Here is a 24,152-nt window from a genome sequence, read left to right on the forward strand (position 1 = left end):
GTATGGCTTTGTCAAGGGCAGGCCATGCCTTATGAGCCTGATTAAATTTTTTTGAGGATGTAACAAAACATTGATGAAGGTAGAGCAATGGATATAGATTTTAGTAAGACACTTGATAAGGTTCCCCATGCAAGGCTCCTTCAGAAAGTAAGGAGACCTTGCCTTGCAGATCCAGAATTGGCTTGTCCATAGAAGGCAAAGGCTGATTATAGATGGCCAGTGGTGTTCCACAGGGATCTGTTCTGGGGCTCCTCCTGTTTGTGATTTTTATAAATGATCTGGATGGAGAAGTAGAAGGGTGGGTTAGTAAGTCTGCTGATGATACAAATGTTGGGGGTTGTGTGGATAGTCTGGAAGATTGTCAGAGGTTACAGTAGAACATTGATAGAATGCGGAACTGGGCTGAGAAGTGGCAGATGGACTTCAACTCAGATAAGTATGAAGTGGTTCATTTTGGTAGGTCCAAATTGAAGACAGAATATAATGTGGTAAGACTCTTGGCTGTGTGGAAGATATGAGAGATCTTGGGGTCCGTGTCAATAGGACACTCAAAGCTGCTGCGCAGGTTAACAGTGTTGTTAAGAAGGCGATGGCATTCATCAACCATGGGATTGATTTCAAGACCCGAGAGGTAATGTTACAGCTATGTAAGACCTTGGCCAGACTGTTTTCAATTCTGGTCATCTCACTACAGGAAGGATGTAGAGATTATAGAGAGAGTGAAGAGAAGATTTACAAGGATGTTGCCTGGATTGGATGGCGTACCTTATGAGAATAGGTACTTGGCCTTTTCTCCTTAGAGCAACTGAGGATGGGGTATATAAGATAATGAGGAGCATTGATCGTGTGGATAGCCAAAGGCTTTTTCCCAGGACTGAAGTGGCTAACACAAGGGGGTGTAGTTTTCAGGTGCTTGGAAGTAGGTCCTGAGGGGATGTTAGGGGTAAGTTTTTTCACACAGAGAGTGCTGGGTGCATGGGTCTTTTAAGAATCTTTTAGACAGGTACATGGAGCTAGGAAGTATAGAGGGCTATGCACTAGGGAAACTCTAGGCAGTTTCTAGAGTAGGTTACCTGCTCGCAACACCTTTTTGGGCTGTAAATTTCTGTGTTCTATGTTCTATCAGAGATGCTGAGGGACTTAGGAGTTCTTATGCAAGACTCACAGAAGATGAATTTACAGGTTGAGTCTGTGGCAGTAGAATAGAAAAGCAAGGAGATAATGCTGTTTTTTTATAAGACTCTAGTTAGTCCGAATTTGGATTATTGCCAACAGTTATGGTCTCCATATCTCAGAAAGGATGTGTTGTCATTGGAGAGAGTCTGGAGGAAGTTCACAAGGATGATTTTAGGAATGAAGGGTTAACATGAGAGGAGCATTTGGCATTTTTGGGCCTGTACTCACTGGAAGAAAACTTGGGGATTTTATTGAAGCCTACCAAATGTTGAAAGGACTAGATAAAGTGGATGTGGAGAGGGTATTTCCTATGGTGGGTGTACCCAAAACTAGAGAGCACATCCTCAAAATTTAGGGGTGACCCTTTAGAACAGAGGTAAGAAAGAATTTTTTTAGCCAGAGAGTAGTGAATCTGTGGAATACTCTGCCATAAACAGAGGTGGAGGCCATGTCTGTGGGTATATTGAAAGTGGAAATTGATTGTTTCCTGTTTGGTCAGGGCATCGAAGGATACGGCAAAAAGGCAGGTATATAGGGATGAGTGGGATCCGGGATCAACCATGATGGAATAATGGAGCAGACTCAATGGGCTGAATGGCCTAATTCTGCTCCTATGTCTTATGGTCTTATGAAATGGCTCTGCAGCCTGCAGTCAAGAAACGATGCAGTACTAAGTTGAAATGAATTGAACTATACTGAACATTTCTATGCTATTCAATGACTCTGTGATTTGATGTTTTATATTTGTGTTTTTCACGTTTTTTTTGTGTTTGTGTGATTTTTTTTCTTTTTCGTGTTGGTGTTTGATGTTTTCTTTGAACATGTCCCATGATGTTTCTTTGTTTAGTGGCTGTCTGTCAAGCCGCAGTGTTGTATAGTGCATACCTACTTTGATAATAAATATACTTTGAATCTTTGAAATGCCTAAGAGGTCATTGTGACCGCAGCCCGCTCTTTTAAACCTTGTGCTGTCTCTCCCACAAGCAAGAGCTAGAGGCCCTAAGGCATATTTTTAAGGTGCTTGGAAGTAGGTACAGAGGAGATGTCAAGGGTAAGTTTTTTTACGCAGAGAGTGGTGAGTGCATGGAATGGGCTGCTGGCGACGTTGGTGGAGGTGAAAATGATAGGGTCTTTTAAGAGACTCCCGGATGAATACATGAGCTTAGAAAGATAGAGGACTATGGGTAAGTCTAGGTAGTTCTAAGGTAGGGACATGTTCAGCACAACTTTGTGGGCCGAAGGGCCCGTATTGTGCTGTATGTTTTCTATCTTTCTATGTTTCCTGCGATGCATTGGTGCCAAACTGTATCAGTCTCTGCCATTCCTTTGGGTTCATCAGAGGTGTGGAGAGAGGGAGCCTGCGACATGGTCTCCATATTCTACTGCCCTGGCTTGTGCATCTAGACAGCTAAGATGTAACAAAAGTGTCGACCCTGGCCAACAATGGCCTCACCATCAACATCATAGTACCAATTAATACTTTAAAAAGAGGTTTCTCCAGAGTATTAAATGTTTCATATGGCAAGTGTTTTTCTCATCATACTTTCAATTGGTTTTTGATGAGCCACTCCTCCAATTGGTAGCCCCATTGATGGACCACAGCAAAACTGCCTCGGATCTTGGTGAGAGGGACCAGGCTGAGGACATCCTGGGTTGGGGCACCACAGGAGCAAGCTGGGATTTGTCGGGCATCCCATCGGTGTAATGTTTGCACTGTTTTGGCATTTTGACTTCTGAGTCTATTTGTAGCTGTCCAGTTTTTTCTGGTAGCTGTAGTAAAGCCCGGGAAGAATGAGATGGGGTATCGAAGAGATCTCCACTAGGGGGCGCATGCTGGTGTGCCAGTATCAGGGCCATTCAGTGTGTTCATCATAGGAGTCAAGGTTCTTCACTTTGTAGAAAGGTTTTTAGGATTTGATTCAGGAAGTTAGAGGAAAATTTTCGATGAGTTTACGAACTGGAGTGTTGTTGGGCATATTTTGGATATGCTTGTAGAACTTTGCTGAAGCTGCTCTTCTACGGATCTCCAGCGATGCTACTCTGTTCGTTGTTGAGAGCCATTGGACAGGTGTGGATTTTCGGACTCCTGAGATTATTCTCATAGGTGTATGGAGCTGTGTATTGACGAAGTTTGTGTGAACACTTCCCTCCCTGGTGGGTGTGCAATATTCGGCAACTGCGAAACATAGTGCTAAATATTAATAGGACTGACTGGTTCCTTCTGGTCATGGCCATTCTGGATTTTAGGATCTTTACAACATTTTGAAGATGGATCTTGAAGGTGGAGTATTAAATAACATGATGGAAGGATACAAGGAACACGCAATGCTGGGAATCTCTTTAAAGATTCAGGTCTGTAACCCTCCAACAGAGAAATGCCTTAGTTTTTTTTTAGCTTGTTGTTGGATCTGTCACAATGTAGTATTGAATCTGAAGGTGGCTATCAAAGTTGCAGGTTTGTTAATTTGTGACATTTATCTTTAACAAGAATTTCAAGCAATTGAATCCATAAATCATTTACCGTCACCTGACAAAATGTGAAGTGCTTCAACTGCAAGTTGGTGGCTGATCATGTGATCATGATCGTCTTGTTATAGTGAAACCAGTCAAAGTATCATATTTCTGGTATTTAAAGCTGCTACTGAGACCACACCCATTGTCCAAACTACAATGGGCCAACAGACTAGGTTTTTAATAAAACTAGTTTTGATTATAGCCCAGAAACTAATGTTATGATGTCATACCTATTCAAATTCTTTTGAGAAACTTATGCCAGAGGCACACTCAGTAACAATGAAGCCCCTTTCTTCACTGAAATTAAGAAAGCATTCTCTTCATGATAAATTGGTTGACGAATCATATAATGTGTAGCAAAGGAAGGATGGAAGACATCTGTAGTAGTTATGAAAGGAATCCGTCTTTGAAGGCAAAAAGAAACTCTGAGCTGGAATGCTAACTCTTCTTCTTTTTCTGAAGACACCACCTAAACAACTTAACATTTTATTTATTTCAAATCTCCAGCATTTGCAGTTGTTTTTCCTTTCAATATTTCCTAATTGTCAGGTTTTGAATTTTTGTGTCAAATTGTTAGCCTTGTTATGGGGGAACAGGATTCCAGAGACATGAAAGAACAGAGATAACTTGTTTATTTGAGCAATCAGATTGAAGGAAATGAGGACTGAAGATTAGTGGGTGAATTCCATTTCACATCAGCAACATACATAAAGGGGGGGTGGGGGTTGGAGAAAAAGAGTTAGAAATTCCCAACTGCAACTTAAAACGAGAAAATCTGCAGATGCTGGAAATCCAAGAAAAAAACCCATACAAAATGCTGGAGGAACTCAGCAGGCCAGGCAGCATCCATGGAAAAGAGTGAACAGTCAACATCTTGGGCAGACTGGAGAACAAAAAGATGAAGAGTCAGAGTAAGAAGGTGGGGCAAGGGGAGGAGGGGTGACGTGAGGAGCTGGGAAGTTGATTAGTGAAAGAGATACAGGGCTGGAAAAGGGGGAATCTAACTGGAGAGGACAGAAAGCCATGGAAAAAAAGGAGAGGAGCATCAGAGGGAGGTGATGGTTGAGGATGGAGATAAGGTGAGAGCGGGAAATGGGAATGGTGAAGTTGAGGGCTGTTACCAGAAGTTCAAATAATTGAAGTTCATGCCATCAGGTTGAATGCTGTGCAGACAGAATATAAGGTGTTGCAAGGTTATAAGGTGTGGAAAGCGGTCAGTGAGTGAGTGGAGATTTGAGGCTTTGACTCGAGAGGCTTTGACAAGAAGAGTCTTCACTCCAAGTGAGGTAAGGCCAGATAAGTTCCTTTCGAAGGGGAAAGTTTCAAAAGTTGAGGCATGTTGAGTTGAGGTAGGTCATGGCAGCTGAGATCGGCCCTGTGGTTTGCTCATCCTGCAGCATGTGGGAAATCAGGGATACTTCTGGTGTCCCTGATGACTCTGTGTGCAGGAAGTGTGTCCAACTGCAGCTTCTGGCAGACTGCATTGAGCATCTGGAGCTGCGATTGGATTCATACTGGAGATCCGCGATGCTGACAAAGTCATGAATAGCACATTCAGTGAGTTGGCCACACCACAGGTAAAGGCTACACAGGCAGAAAGGGAAGGGGTAGCCACTAGACAGCGTAGCAGGAGGCAGGTAGTGCAGGAGTCCCCTGAGGTCATCTCCCTCCTAAACAGATATACTGTTTTGGATACTGTTGGGGGAGATGTCTCATCAGGGGAAGGCAGCAGCAGCTGAGTTCATTGCACCATAGGTGGCTCTGCGGCACAGGAGGGAAGGAAAAGGAGTGCGAGGGCTATAGTGATAGGGGATTCGATTGTAAGGGGAATAGACAGAATAGTCTTGTTTCTGCGGCCACAAACGAGACTCCAGGATGGTAAGTTGCCTCCCTGGTGCAAGGATCAAGGATGTCTCTGAGCGGCTGCAGGACATTCTGGAAAGGGAGGGTGAACAGCCAGTGGTCGTGGTGCACATAGGTACCAATGATATAGGTAAAAAATGGGATGAGGTCCTACAAGGTGAATTTAGGGAGTTAGCAGATAAAGTAAAAAGTAGGACCACAAAGGTGGTAATCTCTGGATTACTACCAGTGCCACGTGTTAGTCAGAGAAGAAATAGGAAGATATTTCAGATGAATACGTGGCTTGAAAAATGGTGCAAGGGGGAGGGAATCAAATTTCTGGGGCACTGGAACCAGTTCTGGGGGAGGTGGGACCGGTATAAACAGGACGGTCTGTACCTGGGCTGGACTGGAACCAATGTCCTAGGGGGAGCGTTTGCTACTGCTGTTCAGGAGGATTTAAACTAATGTGGCAGGGGGATGGGAACAAGTGCAGAGAGACAGAGGGGTGTAAAATGAGGGTAGAAGCAAAAACTAGTAAGGTGAAAAATAAAAGTGGCAGGCAGGCAAATCCAGGGCAAAAAGCAAAAAGAGCCCTTTTCAACATAATTGTATAAGAGTGTTGTAAAAACAAGCCTGAAGGCTTTGTGTGTCAATGCGAGGAGCATTCATAACAAGGTGGATGAATTGAATGTGCAGATAGTTATTAATGAATATGAAATAGTTGGGATTACAGAGACATGGCTCCAGGGTGACCAAGGATGGGAGCTCAACATCCAGGGATATTCAATCTTCAGGAGGGATAGACAGGAAAGAAAAGGTGGGGTAGCATTGCTGGTTAGAGAGGAGATTAACGCAATGGAAAGGAAGGACATTAGCCTGGAGGATGTTGAATAGATTTGGCTAGAGCTGCATAACACTAAGGGGCAGAAAACATTGGTGGGAGTTGTGTACAGGCCACCTAACAGTAGTAGTGAGGTTGGGGATGGCATTAAACAGGAAATTAGAAATGTGTGCAATAAAGGAACAGTAGTTATAATGGGTGACTTCAATCTACATATAGATTGGGTGAACCAAATTGGTAAGGGTGCTGAAGAAGAGGATTTCTTGGAATGTATGCGGGATGGTTTTCTGAACCAACATGTCGAGGAACCAACTAGAGAGCAGGCCATTCTAGATTGGGTATTGAGCAATGAGGAAGGGTTAGTTAGCAATCTTGTCGTGTGAGGCCCCTTGGGTAAGAGTGACCATAATATGGTGGAATTCTTCATTAAGATGGAGAGTGACATAGTTAATTCAGAAACAAAGGTTCTGAACTTAAAGAAGGGTAACTTTGAAGGTATGAGACGTGAATTAGCTAAGATAGACTGGCAAATGATACTTAAAGGGTTGACAGTGGATATGCAATGGCAAGCATTTAAAGATCGCATGGATGAACTACAGCAATTGTTCATCCCAGTTTGGCAAAAGAATAAACCAGGGAAGGTAGTGCACCCGTGGCTGACAAGGGAAATTAGGGATAGTATCAATATCAAGTCCAAAGAAGAAACATATAAATTAGCAAAAAAAAGCAGCACACCTGAGGACTGGGAGAAATTTGGAGACCAGCAGAGGAGGACAAAGGGCTTAATTAGGAAAGGGAAAAAAGATTATGAGAGAAAGCTGGCAGGGAACATAAAAACTGACTGTAAAAGCTTTTATAAATACATGAAAAGAAAAAGATTGGTCAAGACAAATGTAGGTCCTTTACAATCAGAAACAGGTGAATTGATCATAGGGAACAAAGACATGGCAGACCTATTGAATAACTACTTTGGTTCTGTCTTCACTAAGGACATAAATAATCTTCCGGAAATAGTAAGGAACCGAGGGTCTAGGAGGAGGAACTGAGGGAAATACATGTTAGTAGGGAAGTGGTGTTAGGTAAATTGAAGGGATTAAAGGCAGATAAATCCCCAGGGCCAGGTGGTCTGCATCCCAGAGTGCCTAAGGAAGTAGCCCAAGAAATAGTGGATGCATTAGTGATAATTTTTCAAAACTCCTTAGATTCTGGATTAGTTCCTGAGGATTGGAGGGTGGCTAATGTAACCCCACTTTTTAAAAAAGGAGGGAGAGAGAAACTGGGGAATTATAGACAGGTTAGTCTGACATCCGTGGTGGAGAAAATGCTAGAGTCGGTTATCAAAGATGTGATAACAGCACATTTGGAAAGAGGTGAAATCATTGGACAAAGTTAGCATGGATTTGTGAAAGGAAAATCATGTCTGACGAATCTTATAGAATTTTTTGAAGATGTAACTAGTAGAGTGGATAGGGGAGAGCCAGTGGATGTGGTATATTTAGATTTTCAAAAGGCTTTTGACAAGGTCCCACACAGGAGATTAGTGTGCAAACTTAAAGCACACAGTATTGGGGGTATGGTATTGATGTGGATAGAGAATTGGTTGGCAGACAGGAAGCAAAGAGTTGGAGTAAACGGGACCTTTTCAGAATGGCAGACAGTGACTAGTGGGGTACCGCAAGGCTCCGTGCTGGGACCCCAGTTGTTTACAATATATATTAATGATTTAGACGAGGGAATTAAATGCAGCATCTCCAAGTTTGCAGATGACACAAAGCTGGGCGGCGGTGTTAACTGTGAGGAGGATGCTAAGAGGATGCAGGGTGACTTAAATAGGTTAGGTGAGTGGGCAAATTCATGGCAGATGCAATTTAATGTGGATAAATGTGAGGTTATCCACTTTGGTTGCAAGAACAGGAAAACAGATTATTATCTGAATGGTGGCCGATTAGGAAAAGGGGAGGTGCAAAGAGATCTGGGTGTCATTGTGCACCAGTCATTGAAGGTGGGCATGCAGGTACAGCAGGCGGTGAAAAGGGCAAATGGTATGTTGGCATTCATAGCAAAAGGATTTGAGTACAGGAGCAGGGAGGTTCTACTGCAGTTGTACAAGGCCTTGGTGAGACCGCACCAAGAATATTGTGTGCAGTTTTGGTCCCCTAATCTGAGGAAAGACATTCTTGCATAGAGGGAGTACAGAGAAGGTTCACCAGATTGATTCCTGGGATGGCAGGACTTTCATATGAGAAAAGACTGGATCGACTAGGCTTATACTCACTGGAATTTAGAAGATTGAGAGGGGATCTTATTGAAACGTATAAAATTCTAAAGGGATTGGACAGGCTAGATGCAGGAAAATTGTTTCTGATGTTGGGGAAGTCCAGAACAAGGGGTCACAGTTTAAAGATAAAGGGGAAGCCTTTTAGGACCAAGATGACGAAAAACTTCTTCACACAGAGAGTGGTGACTCTGTGGAATTCTCTGCCACAGGAAACAGTTGAGGCCGGTTCATTGGCTATATTTAAGAGGAAGTTAGATGTGGCCCTTGTGGCTAAAGGGATCAGGGAGTATGGAGAGAAAGCAGGTGCAGGGTTCTGAGTTGGGATGATCAGCCATGATCATACTGAATGGTGGTGCAGGCTCAAAGGGCTGAATGGCCTACTCCTGCACTTATTTTTTATTTTTCTTTGTTTCTATGCTCCTCCAACCTGAACATGGCATGCAGCAACAATTTAAGTTTGAAGGAATGAATATCCACAATGGATGGTTAATGAGTTAGAGTGGTTTATTGAAACTTTAACAATGTTTAAAGAATTATTAATTGAAATATTCCATACTAGAAAACTCTGTTTTAGATTTAGTTTGCATCTACAGTACAAATATAACAACTTTGCACTTTTAATGATGCCTTCCCTGAAAACAGAGTAAAATGGTTTGCACAGAGTTTAAATGGATATTTGCCCAGTTGCCATTTTGGTTGCATGTAAGAGGCAATCAGCAGCATTAGACTCAATATTAATTTAATAGTACACTTTGTCTTTCTTTTAGAAACTGCCATATTAATTGCTATATGTATAGGTAACCATTTTATGAAGGTGTTGGAGAGGAGTGTTGGAGTTTCATTTCGTATCCACTTTATATACCAGTCCATTGAACAAAAGGACTGATAGTCTGAGGAATTTCCATATTATCCAAAAAAAATCAAACCAGTTGATGCACCATCAATAACTCTCAGAGACGTGAGGCGAGATATAGGCTTTTATTGGCTGGAAGAAAGAACAAGCAGCAAGTGACCACCACACAACATCCTGGAGACTGAGGAAGGGTCTGTGCCTCCAATCGCCTTTATACCGGGGTCAGTGGGAGGAGCCACAGGAGCAGTCAGCGGGGGTCGTGTCCAGACAGGTATATGTAGTTCACCACACCTGTATAGAGTTTTCTATTGCAGGTGAGTTCACTTATCTAATGATGATAATAATAGGTCAGAACTTAATTTAAAGAATATTACAGTTTCATTTGAACAATCCCAGTGACATTTTAAAACCAGTTCCAGTGCTGTGCAGCTCAGGTTCTGCAAATTGCAGGAACAGTAGAAACCTCTAAGCAAGGAATGTGGTTAATTTTAAGGTTTTATTCCTAATATGAGGCTTCCTAAAATATGGATTATTGAAATTTGTAAAGAATATCTGTCATGAGTATTGTATTCAGACCTGATTACTATGTATGGTCAAAAGCGATTACATACAAAGATTAAACAGGACAAATAGAATTTGAATACTCTTGGAACACATTGAACTATGGAAAAGATAATAGATCATTGGAGACTCTAATTCATTTGTAATAAGTGACACTTGTCTGTTGCAGGGCAAAAGTTTACAAATGAAAAGTAGATCACGCAAGACACGATCCCTTGTTCCATTTGCATTGCTGTTTTGTTTTGCACTTCTGCTGAAATTACACATCCCTCCCTACTTCCTGGCCCCGTCCAAGTTTACATACAGAGGAGAGTTCTTGTAAACTTTGGCTTCACTGAGAGAGGCTACTACAAGAAAAAGAGCCAAGATTATCTTGTTTTTCTGGCAGCTCAAGACAAATGCATTCACACATGAAGTTCACCATTCGATTTTTTAAAGGAGTCTTTGATGCGAGGTTGGAAGAATCCTGTGAGGAGTGCCTCATCAAAGAGGTATTTAACAAAATATATTTAACTGACAGAAATAAACAACATAAAGAACAAAATGTTATATTCATTCCATCAGCAAAAGAAAACAGACTAAAAATACTGGTTGTCAGGCACGAGATGTGGTGGGGTCAGTCCGAGGGCATGACTGTTTTATTAAATGAGGATTTCGTGTTGCTCTTTACCAAGGAAGATTTTTGGATCATTGGGCTCTCTTGAAGGGAAGGTGGGACCTGTACAGAAGAGATGGTTTGCACTGAACAGGAGGGGGACTAATATACTAACGGGATGTTTGCTGGTGCTGCATGGGTGGGTTTAAACTAGAGTTGCAAGGAAATGGGAACCAGAGTGCCAGAACAGATAGCGGAAAGGTCGTGGAGGCAAATGTTGTTAAGACATCAGACAAAGTTCAAGCACCGTGCAATTGATGTCCTGAGTAGTGTATATTTCAATGCAAGTACAATTATAGGAAAGGCAGATGACTTCAGTGCATGGATCTGCACATGGAATTATGATATTGTAGCCATTAGTGACACTAGGTTGCACAAGGGGCAGGACTGGCAGCTCAGTATTCCTGGGTTCTGTCAATTTAGATGCAACAGAGTATGAGGGATAAAAGGGGGAGGAGTGGCATTACTAGTCAGGGAAAATGTCACAGCAGTGCACAGTCAGGATAGACTGGCGAATTTGTCTAGTGAGGCTTTCTGTACCACCATGTTAATCAGGGTATGTTATAGACCACCTAGCAGTCTGCAGGATTTAGAGGAACAAATTTGTAGAGAGATTGCAGACTGTTGCAAGAAATGTAAGGTTGTGAATGTAGGTGATTTTAACTTACCACATATTGATTGGGACTTCCATACTGTAGAAGGTCTAGATGGGATAAAGTTCGTCAAATGTATTCAGGAAATGTCCTTTAATCAGTACATAGAAGTCCTATCCAGAGGGAGTGCAAGACCCTAACTCTTACTAGGGACTGACACAGAGCAGGTGACAGAAATCTGTGTAAGGGAACGGTTAGCATCCAGTGATTTACAATGTCACTAGTTTCAAAGTAAATATGGAAAAGGATTAGACTGGTCCTTGAATTGAGAGCCTAAGTTGGAGAAAGGCCAATTTTGGTGGCATCAGGTAGAGTCTGGCAAGTGTGGATTAGGGCAGGCTGTTTTTCTGGCAAAGGTGTCCTTGGTAAGTTAGAGGTCTTCAAAAGTGAAATTTTGAGTGTACAAAGTTTGTATTGCCTATCAGAATGAAAGATAGAAGTAACAGTTTTAGGGAACTTTGATTTTCTAGAAATATTGAGGCCCTGGATAAGAAAAAAAAAGGAGATTCATAGCAGATATAGGCAAATAGCTGCAAATGATGTTCTTATGGAGTCTAAGAAATGCAAGAGAACACTTAAGAAAGAAATCAAGAAGGCTAAAAGAAAGTATGAACTTGCTCTAATAGACAAGGTGAAGGAAAATATTAAGGGATTCTACATACAGATATGTTAAGGGCAAAAGGATTGCATGGGATAAAATTCGTCCTAACGCTTCTGTCCCTCCTTCCTGATGGTATCAATGAGAAGAGGGCATGTCCTGGGGGATGGGGATCCTTGATGATGGAAGCCACTTTTCTGAGGCACTGTTCCTTGAAGATGTTTTGGATACTAAGGAGCTTAAAGTGTAAGGTGGTGGAGCTGTGGATAGAGCAGTTATTGAACAATCTTGCGCTCAACATCAGCAAGATCAAAGAGCTGATTGTGGACTTTGGGAAAGGTAAAACGAGGGAATGCAAACCAATCCTCATAGAGGGATCAGAATGAGCAGTTTCAAGCTCCTGGGAGTCAATATCTCTGAGGATGTAACCTGGACACAACATATTGAAGCAACTATAAAGAAGGCAGTTTGAGGAGATCTGGTTTATCAACTAAAGTACTAGAAAACTTCCACAAATGAACCGTGGATAGCGTTCTGACCAGTTGCATCACCGTCTAGTATAGGGAGGGTGGTGGGGGTGGCTACTGTACAAGATTGAAATAAGTTGAAGAAACTTGTAAAATTAGTCAGTTGTATCATGGGTACTAGATTCTGTGGTATCCAAGACATCTTCAAGGAACGGTGCCTTAGGAAGGCAGTATCCATCATTAAGTATCCCCACCACCCAGGACATGCCCTCTTCCCCCTGTTACCATTGGGAAGGAGGTACAGAAGCCTGAGGACACACAGTCAGCGATTCAGAAACAGCTTTTCCCTCTCTGCCATCTGATTTCTAAATGGACGTTGAACCCACGAACACCAACTCACTGCTTCTTTTATTTCTGGTATTTTGCACCACTTACTTTAACTTAACTATTTAATAGGTGTATCGACACTTAATGTAACTCCGTTGTTTTCTCTATTTATTTACCATGTATTTCATTGTACTGCTGCCACAAAGTTAATAAGTTTCACAACATATGGCGTTGATATTAAATCTGATTCCGATAGGATGCAGAGCTGGGCTGAGAAGTGGTAGCTGGAATTCAATCAGGAAGTGATTCACTTTTAAATGTCAAATTTGAAGGCAAAATACAGGGTTAAAGGCAGGATACTTAATAACATGGAGGAACAGAGGGACCTTGGAGACCACGGCCACAGATCCCTCAAAGTTCCCACACAAGTTGATCGGACTATTAAGAAGGTGTATGATGTATTGGCCTTCATTAGTGGGGGGTTCGTATTCAAGAGTCGTGAGGTGATGTTGCAACTCTATAAAACTATGGTTAGACCACACGTGGAATATTGTGTTCTGTTCAGGTTGCTTCATTATAGAGAAGATGTAGAAGCTTTTGAGGGAAGGCAGAGGAGTTATGCTAGGATGCTGCCTGGATTAGAGAACATATAAATAATATTAGGATAGACTGAATGAACTAGGACACTTCCCTTTGGAGAGGAGGATGAGAGGTGACTTGTTAGATGTGTACAAGATGATAAGATGCATAGATTGAGTGGATAGATAGAGACTTTTTCCCAGGGTGGAAATCACTAATATAACGGTACATAATTTTATGGTGATTTGAGAAAAGTATAGGAGGGGGAGATATCAGACATGCGTTGTTTTACATTGGGAGTGGTGAATGCACGGAACACCCTGCCAGATGTGGTGGCAGAGGTAGATATATTAGGGAGATTGAAGAAATTCCTAGATAGGCACATGGTTGATAGAAAAATGGAGGGCTATGTAGGAGGGTAGGGCTAGATTGATCTTAGAATGTGCTAAAACATCAGCACAACATCGTGGGCTGAAGTTCCTGGACTGGGCTGTAATATTCTGTATTCTATGTTCTATACCATTGGAGTGTCAACAAAAGGAGATTTACTGTAGCTGAGCCACTAAATGAGCTAAAAATTGATAAAAAATACTAAAATGGCCAGCTGTACCTAAAGCTGTTAAATCACATGTTTCTGATGCGATATATCCTCAGCTGTTGAGGGAAGGACAGAGGAAAGTGTAGAAAGTCCTGGCCATTATACTGCAAACTTATAAAGACTTAAGAGTGATGCTCGAGTATTGAGAAATTCCATATTGTGCACTTTGGTCAAAATTGGAGCAGCTTGTTTGCAGATATCCACTATCGTCTGTGCAAACAAGTTGTCCCTCAGGTCCTTTTTTAAAGTTTTTTTCTCTCTCACTTTAAACCTATCCCTGTAGTTTTTTATACCATTTCCCTGGGGACAAGGAATTGTGTGCATTCACCCCTCCTGATTTTCTACCTCTCTATAAAACCATCTCTCAGTCTCCAACACACCCAGGAATGAAGTCTTAGTCTGTCCAATTTCTCCTATAGCTCTGATGTTATAGGTATCTAACTATGCTTCCTAAGGATCCTGCCATTTAATGTATAGTTTTCCCCTTGCATTTAACCTCTCAAATGCACTCACTGTTACCATCTACCATTTCTACTCCAAATTTCCAACTGATCTATATCCTGATGTATACTTTGACAACTTTTGTTACTCTTCACAACTCCACCAATTTTTGTGTCAACTGCAAATTTACTAATCAAACTCCTCACATTTCATTTATATCATTCATGAAAATCACAAGCAATAGCACAGTTCTCTGTGGAACACCAGTAGATATTGACCTCAAGTCAGAGAAGAACAGCTCCAACACATTTTCCCTCTTTTCAATGACCAAGTCAATTTTTTATCCAACTTATCAACTCTCTGCAGACATGGGACTTACTCTCCTGGACCAACTTACCATGAGGGAACTTATTAGATAGGAAAGTCTCTGTAGACAGCAGCCATCGCATCACCTTCATAAATCATAATTGTTACTTCCTCAAAAAGCTCAATCAAGTCTGAAAGAGGTGTACAAAAGTATAGATAGAGTGAACAGCCAGTACCTTTTGCCTCAAAGTGGCAACAGCCAATACCAGAGGATGTCCATTTAGAGAGAGAGGAGGAAGATGCCAGAGATAAGTTTTTTTTTACACAGAGAATGGCAAATACCTGGAACAGATTGCCAGGGGTGGTGGTAGAATCTGTTACAATACATTTAAGAGACTCTTGGATAGGCACCTATCTAAGGGTTGGAAAAATGTAGGGTTACAAGATGTGTATAAGGGAAGGGTTAGATTGATTGTGGAGTAGGTTTATAAGGTTGAACACAATGCCATGGGCCAAAGGGCCCTCACTGCTGTACTGTTCTGTATTCTAATCTAGGAATCTATCGGTCCTTTGCAAATAAAACAACAGCCTCCTTAGCCCTCCAATGTAGAGAATTTCAAAGATTCTGTCCTCACTGGATGGAAGATTTCTTTTCTTATCTGACCTGGATTGTCAACACATTATTTTGAGACTGGGATCCCTAGTTCTAAATATCCTAGCCAAAGGAAATATCAACCTCTGTCAAGCCCATTAATACTTTTGTATACTTCAATGAGATCATCATTCATTGTTCATAAACTCAAAAGAACACAGGCTTAATCTGCTTAATCTCTCTTCATTCAATAAATCCATTATCCCAGGAATCCATCTGGTGAACTAACTTTACCTGTACTGGCATGATTTTGTGTGACTGGTATATGATGTAATTCCTAGGTATGGGATGCACTTGACTTTGTAGGTGGTAGAGTATGCAGGCTTTGGCTAGCTTCTGCTATCTTTACATGGTCACAATGTAAACTTCTTTGTGCCATTCAAACAGATCCTGGTAGAGGATTTTTTTTAACTGTAGATGCTAGAAATCTGAAATAAAAACAGACACAGTCAATAAAACTTCAGCAGGTCGGGCAACATCTGTGTAAAGAGTACTGTATATATTTCAGGTCAAAGAACTGAACGAGAGAAAAAAAGTTTGTTTTTTCCCTTGAAACTAATGTGAAACAAAACTCTGTTTCTCTTTCACAGAGAAGCTGGATTGTGTCTGCTTCTTAAGACTTATCATTAGTATTGCCCTCTTGAGATATATGTAAATTAATGGAAGCCGTGATTTGAATTTTATATGTAACTTCCAAGGTTCTGTGATCAATGTCTCCATAAAGCATGAAGCCAAAAACAGGCATTCCTGTCCTAAAGAAAACATTTTAGAAATTTATCATAATTATGCAACTGTTTTTAAAATGCTGTTGGAGTACGGTTTGCAAATCAGCCACATTGAAAAATGATTCTGTGGGTGATATATAACAAGCAGAATAGCTACATGCAATTAAAGACCGGTTAACATTAAAGCACACCCTGTGTCCCAACAATATTTATAAACTTTATTATATAATGGTAACTCTGAGCTTCGGGATATGTTTAAAAATGCATGCATTCTGTTGGGTCACATCAGTAAGGTTTAGGCATGCTGCTGTATGTAAACGTAGAACAGTAGGTTGTAGTGAGCTAATGAGGAGTCTGGAGGAAAGCTGAATACAAAACATTGAACAAATTGTGAATTCTTAGAACTGGACTCTCAGTACATCAGCATAAAAAGTGCTTGAGGTGTTATACATAGGTTGTGTCCTGTTCTCATCGTGTTTTAGCAGTGAAGTTAACAAAATAAAGAATATCGGAAACTAAAGTATTGAAGGTGGCACATTCTCAGTATGCTTTGAAAAGATTCAGCACCTGCTAATTTATACCGGCTTCTTCCTACTTCAGCAAAGGAATGTGTTGAGGAAAAACCCTTAATTATGTGCTACAAGTAATGGAATGTACAACATATTGGAAAGAAGCCGGATTATGTTAGGCTCAGTATAGAATTAATTCTCCAATAGAGAAAGAAAGCAGTTTGAATATCAAGAATTAAGACCCAAGAATTTGTTTTTAATGCAATAAAAATCCAGATATATTTCTACCTTATATGGAATTCCAGATTCAGTAAGCATGTCCCAATGAAACATTGACCTGTTGACTCATCATCTTGGTGCTCGCTCAGCCTGGACTGGCTCCCAGATAAGGATTGGCTCTGTTTTAACATTCTCATCTTTGCTTTCATATCTCTCCAATGGTCATTTAAAATACCAGCAGTCTACAATTCTATTGATCTGTATGACGTGATTAACCTGGAAAGGATGTGATGAAGCTGGAGAGGGTGCAGAAAAAATTCACAAGTACATTGCCTAGACTGGACTGCTTATACTCTAAGGAGAGGTTGTATAAACTGAGATTTTAATCACAGGAATGAAGGCTGAGGGATAATGTAATAGAGGAGATTAGACAAAGAGGATGCTGTCAGTCTTTCTCTCATGGTAGGAGTGTCTAAAACAGGGGTTCACAACCTGGGGTCCACAAATCCCTTGCTTAATGGTCCATGGAATAAAAGAAGTTTGTTAACCCCTGATCTAAAAATAGAAGGAATTATTTTAAGGTGAGAGGTGGTGAAGGATTTAAAAACTAGTTTTTTCACACAGAAGGTGGTCAGTATACGGAATAAGCTGCAAAAGGAGGTGCTATAGAGGCAGCTGCAATTGCAACGTTTAAAAAAAACCTTTAGAAAAGTTCATGCATGGGAAAAAAGATCAGAGGAATATGACCCAAGTGCAGGCAAATGTGATTATCTTAGACAGACATCTTGGTCAGCATGAATAAGTTGAGCCTAAGGGCTCATTTCTATGCCATTTAACTCAATTAATCTATGAACCAATTCCGTTTTGCAAATTTTAGTTGTATCCATTCATCTCTGGCAGTCATGCCAAAGGTTTAAGTTTTTCAATTCCCTTCCTACTATCTCTGTCTTTTTCTTCAAGGTTTGTGAGGCAAGTACAGAAATTCTGAGGCCCTGGCAGAGATATCTAAATCATCCCTTGGTGACAGGTGAAGTACCAGAGGATTAGAGGCTACCCAATGTTGTTCTACTATTTAAGAAAGGCTCTAAACAGAAACCAGACAAGTGACCCTGACATGGGTAATGGGAAAATTAGAGGAAGGTATTCTAAGGGACTGGATATATGAGTGTTTGCATTGACAGGGACTGATTGGGGACAGTCAGCTTGGTTTTGTGTGTGGTAGGTCATGTCTAGTCAATCTTACAGGGGTTTTTGAAGAAGTTACCAGGGAAGTTAATGAAGTCAAGGCAGTGGAGTTTGTCTACATGGACTTTTAGTAATGAGGTCCCACGTGGGAGGTTGATCAAGAAGGTTGGAATTCGCTTGGAATTCAAGATGTGGTAGTAAAATGGATCAGGCATTGGTTTTGTGGGAGAAGCCAGAGAGTGTGAGTATATCGTTGCCTCTCTGACTGGAGGCTTGTGACTAGCGGAGTGCCGCAGAGATCGGTCCTGGGTCCACTGTTGTTTGTCATCTATATCAATGATCTGGATGATTATGTGGCTAAATGGATAAGCAAATTTGTGGATGACACCAGGATTGGTGGGTATTGTGGACAGTGAAGAAGACTATCATGGTTTGTAGTGGGATGTGAACCAGCTGGAAAAATGGGCTGAAAAATGGCAGATGGAATTTAATGCAGACAAGTGTGAGGTGCTACACTTTGGTAGGACTAACTAGGATAGGTCTTACACAGGGCACTGAGGAGTGTGGTAGAACAAAGGGATCTGGAAATACAGGTCCATAATTCATTAAAAGTGGCATCATGGGTAGATAGGATTGTAAAGAAAGGTTTGGGCACATTGGCCTCCTTAAATCAAAGTACTGAGTACAGGAGATGGTGTATTGTGTTGAAGTTGCATAATACGTTGTTGAGGCCACATTTGAAGTATTGTGTGCAATTTTGATCACCTAACTACAGGAAAGATGTAAATAAGGTTGTAAGAGTACAGAGAAATTTTACAAGGACGTCACCAGGTATGAAGGACCTGAGTGAAATGGAAAGATTGAATAAGTAAGGACTTTATTCCTTAGAACGTAGAAGATTGAGGGGAGATTTGATTGAGATATACAAAATTGTGAGGGTTATAGATAGGGGAAATGCAAGCAGGCTTTTTCCACTGAGGTTGGGTGGGACTACAACCAGAGGTCATTGGTGAAATGTGAAAGGTGAAACATCAACTGTTTATTCCCATCCATGGATGCTGTCTGGCCTGTTGAGCTCCTCCAGCATGTTGTGTGTATTGATCTACAGTACTACTTGTGTCACTGAGTAAAGGAATGTTAGAGGGGGACCGCAAGCATCAGCTTCAGCCCCCAACAGTGGGATAATCTGAGAGGGGACAACCAAAATGGTGCGGTGCAAACAAGTGGAAGATTAAAGGCACCAATTCAGTTCTGAAGGAGACCAGTGTACGGACTCAATGGAGAAGGCGCAGTTAGTACAACTGTGGTGATTAGTAGAGACAGTAATACAGACAGTTAGTACTAATAAAACTTGGAAGAGTAAGAGGCAACTTGATCAAACCAAGAAGTTTGCACAGGATTGATGATGCAAGAGTGTTGCTACTTGTGAGAGTATCTGGAACTAGGGCCATTGTTTAAAAGTAAAAGCTTGCCTACTTAGTACAAAAACACTGTTATTTTTATTCCTTTCAGAGGGCTGAAAGTGTTTGGATCTCTCTTCCTCAAATGTAAATATTTTTAAGGCAGGGTTAGGGAGTTAGATAGGTGAAACATTGTACGGCAGAAGGCAGGAAAGCAATGAGAAGGTTACAGACAGATCAACCATAATCTTGTTGAAGAGTTTGGTAGGATGACTGGCAATCTCCTGCTTTTAACTCATACTTCTGTAATTAGCTCACATTCAAGGATGAGGGTGGTATGGAGTGGTAGAGTTGTGTCTGGCAGTGATGAGTATTTTTGGAATGTGGTGATGAAAAGACAATCCTGCTCTTCATGGCTTCACATTCAGTAAATGTATTTAAACAAATTCAAACAAGGCTCAGCCTGTAGCAACCCCTTTACTTACTGACTGACTGTTAGGGCTGATCAACCAGGTGATCTCCTAGAGCACAGCTGGTCAAGTGCTCCTCAGCTGAATGTAAAACGGGCCTAATGACTACCTTTTACCTTCACCAATGTGACAGGCAGCACGCTTTCAGCTCATAATGAGCATGCAACTTGATGGCTTAGGTGGTCATTTAGCTCTCAAAACAGGAGTGATGCAATTGCATTGCTTTGCCATTTCCCTCAGTCACATTATTCTGTTAGCCAGCTGGTGGTGTAGTGGCATCAGCGCTGGACTTTGGAGTTTGAATCCAGCCGGCTCCTTTGCAGGCATTTCCATCTGTGATGATTTATCTGCAGATTTTAGAACGAGCTTATTCATACTGCTTTTATTGAAGAAATTATTGACTCGCTGTGCTGAATTTCAATGAAGCAAAGGGCGTGAAGTGTAAATAAACTGGTAGCTCATTGAAAAATTGAAAAACTAAAATTTTTCTTAGTGTTTGTATCATTTCTTCTTACATGTGATTGAACTAATTGACTGTCATGCGTACAATCCAATCCCTCCTTGCTCTCCTTGATCAGATAATTTAATTTTTAAAAAACTATTTTAAAAAATACATTTGCTCAATGATCTTCAAGTTTTATAAATTAATTAAAACAGAAAAATTACAAAAATATGAAGAAACCATTCACCTTTTCAAACAAAATAGGCAGTGAATAGAATGGAGTTACACACGTCTGTAACCAGATATAAAGTTCATTCAGCCAACAGTTCAGGACATTTGTGCACCATCACTGGTGTTTAGTCCAGTAATAAAGTGAGAACTCCGTTGAGCTGCAAAGCCCAGGCATGGACATCTGTCATCTGTGAGGAGATGACAGGTACAGAAATTTTTATCATCAGTTCCATCGAGAACAGTCAACAAAAGAGAAATACATTTAAAACTAGTCAGTATATTTTCACTTCAATTAGCTTTTTAATAAAACAGTTCTTCCATCTTTCTCATGGATGATTTTTGTGATTATCTTGCTTTCATGTCCATTTCTTTCCCAACTGTCAGTGGAAATTGAGACTAATCTTTCCATTATTCCCCAACTTTTGATTTTGATTAATACAAAATCAGTTAATACATCCTTGGCATCCTGAATCTACATGTTATTAGCTACTAAATTACTTCCTTTGACATACAATTTGCACAGATTTTGCCTATATGTCATGTTGTGCTTTACCTTGTTTAGAATCAAATTTTACATACGAATTTGAAAATTCAAAGATACAAATCAAAATATAGTCAGATCATAGCAACATTTTACAAGAATAAGAGTGCCTTATCCTTCTCAATGTTCTCTCTAAGATGTGCATGCACACATCTTTTGCTACCAGTGCACAAAGGCATTTAAACTGCGCTCAAAAAGGTTGTCACCCTCTACCTCATTGGCATGTTAAGTATATTTCACGATTGTACACAATCACATTTCCTTCTCCGGTTTCTGATGCGGATGGTGTTGACAACATAGAGTTTGCGATGATTTATCTGCAGATTTTAGAACTAGCTTACTCATACTGCTTTTATTGAAGAAATTATTGACTCACTGTGTTGAATTTCAATGAAGAAAAGGGCGTGAATTGCAAATGAACTGGTAGCTCATTGAAAGCGGAATGGCTTAATGAAATAGTAGAAACTGCTACACTGAAAGCTCATGAGGTCAGGAACGTGCAGCAACAAGAAATATTTATGTACAATACAGAAATTGGTGTTATCAGCATGTGTTGTCACAATGCCAAATTTGCTGGAGAATTTGCAAGTGGGAAGAAGTGGACAGATATTTGGAAACTTGACCTTTTAAAGTGTCATTTAGCAAGCAAATCATGTATGGGTGGGGTACAAAAGCTCCGGTTGAGAAGATCCTTTGTTACCCACTACAGGCCTGCTACATTTGTATTATGAGGGTGCAGATGAACAAGAGCAAAAACGATCAAACTCAAAGGAGATTAAAATTCTTATTGACAGTGTTTTGCTAGGAATTAAAATGAATACCTCTATTTTTAAAATTCAGTGCACACATGTAGTTGTCACTGGGCAAAAGAATTGCATAGCACAAGATTTTTGTGCACAGTGGTCATTACAAATTAGAAGGAACATTGAATGAGGGTATAAAATATAAACAAAATAAAAATTAATCACATCTTTCTTAACTTACTAGCTGGGTTCAACTGTCTTAAAATTTATATTGTAAAATGACATACGGAAAGACTGTTTTATGCATAAAATTCACAGACTATTTTATTTTTTAAAGGTCTATTATTTTGGAGTATAAATTATAATGTAAAGCTTAATATAGTTATATAGATTATCTTTAAGGCAGATCTCATTATACATGCTGCACTTCAAAGCTGACAGAATATGATTGAAGGATGTGACATGAATAATTCTCATTTTCATTTTTAAGGCTTGAAGTATTTTTATGAGAAAAATGATATTAGAGGACTTTGAAATGTTAAGAATGTTTCATTAATACCAGTTAGCCCTTCTATCCTTATAGAGTGGTTATTTTATGGTTGCACAGGGAATTATAACTTGTATCATTCATTACTGGTAAATAGTTTATGTGATGCAGAGAACACTGCTTCTTAGTCCTGTTCACAACTCAAGATCCTACAGGGTTTTACAAATAATTAAAGACAAGTGGCCCTAACCAGAAGACCACAATCTGTGCAAATTAGAAATAACATCTCCTCGCTGACTATCAACACTGGGGCCCCTCAGGGGTGTGTGCTTAGCACTATTCTCTCTACACCCATGACTGTGTGGCTAGGCACAGATCAAATGCCATCTATAAATTTACTGATGACACGATTGTTGGCAGAATTTCAGACAGTAACAAGAGGGCATACAGGAGAGAAATATATCAGCAAGTTGAGTGGTGTCACAGCAACAATCTTGCACTCAATGTCAGTAAGATCAAAGAACACACACTAATGATCTGGATGATGGGGTGGTAAATTGGATTAGTAAGTATGCAGGTGATACTAAGATAGGTGGCGTTGTGGATAATGAAGTAGGCTTTCAAAGCTTGCAGAGAGACATAGGCCAGTTAGAAGAGTGGGCTGAAAGATGGCAGATGGAGTTTAATGCTGATAGTTTAGTGCTACATTTTTGGTAGGAGTAATCAAAATAAGACATACATGGTAAATGGTAGGGCATTGAAGAATGCAGTAGAACAGAGTGATCTAGGAATAATGGTGCATAGTTCCCTGAAGGTGGAATCTCATGTGGATAGGGAGGTGAAGAAAGCTTTTGGTATGCTGGCCTTTATAAATCAGAGCATTGAGTATAGGAGTTGGGATGTAATGTTAAAATTGTATAAGGCATTGGTAAGGCCGAATTTGGAGTATTGTGTACGGTTCTGGTCACTGAATTATAGGAAAGATGTCAACAAAATAGAGAGAGTACAGAGAAGATTTACTAGAATGTTACCTGGGTTTCAGCACCTAAGTTACAGAGAAAGGTTGAACAAGTTAGGTCTTTATTCTTTGGAGCATAAAAGGTTGAGGGGGGACTTGATAGAGGTATTTAAAATTATGAGGGGGATAGATCAAATTGATGTGGATAGGCTTTTTCCATTGAGAGTAGGGGAGATTCAAACAAGAGGACATGAGTTGAGAGTTAGGGGGCAAAAGTTTGGGGGTAACACGAGTGCGAATTCCTTCACTAAGAGAGTGGTAGCTGTGTGGAACGAGCTTCCAGTAGGAGTGGTAGAGGTAGGTTTGATATTGTCATTTAAAGTAAAATCAGATAGGTATATGGAGAGGAAAGGAATGGAGGGTTATGGGCTGAGTGCAGGTCAGTGGGACTAGGTGAGAGTAAGCATTCAGCACGGACTAGAAGGGCTGAGATGGCCTGTTTCCATGCTGTAATTGTTATATGGTTATATTACAACTGATTGTGTACCAGTTCTCACTGAGTGATCAGAAATTGGAAGAGTGAGGAATTTCAAGTGTCTCTGAGGATCTATCCCAGGCCCAACATGTCGATGTAGCTACAAAGATGGCACAACAGTGGCAATATTTCATTAGGAGCTGAGGAGATTTGGCATGTCACCAAAGGCACTCACAAATTCCTGGAGATGAAGCCATTTAGAATGTGGAGAGCATTCTAACTGGCTGCATCACCATTTGGTGTAGTGGGGAGAGACTACTGCACAGGATTGAAATAAGCTGCAGAGTGTTGTAAGTCTAGTCAGCTTCATCATGGACACTAGTTTCCACAGCATCCAAAATATCTTTGAAGAGCAATGCCTCA

Source organism: Hypanus sabinus, chromosome 6 (assembly GCF_030144855.1).
Source record: "Hypanus sabinus isolate sHypSab1 chromosome 6, sHypSab1.hap1, whole genome shotgun sequence".
In the NCBI taxonomy this organism is placed as follows: domain Eukaryota; kingdom Metazoa; phylum Chordata; class Chondrichthyes; order Myliobatiformes; family Dasyatidae; genus Hypanus; species Hypanus sabinus.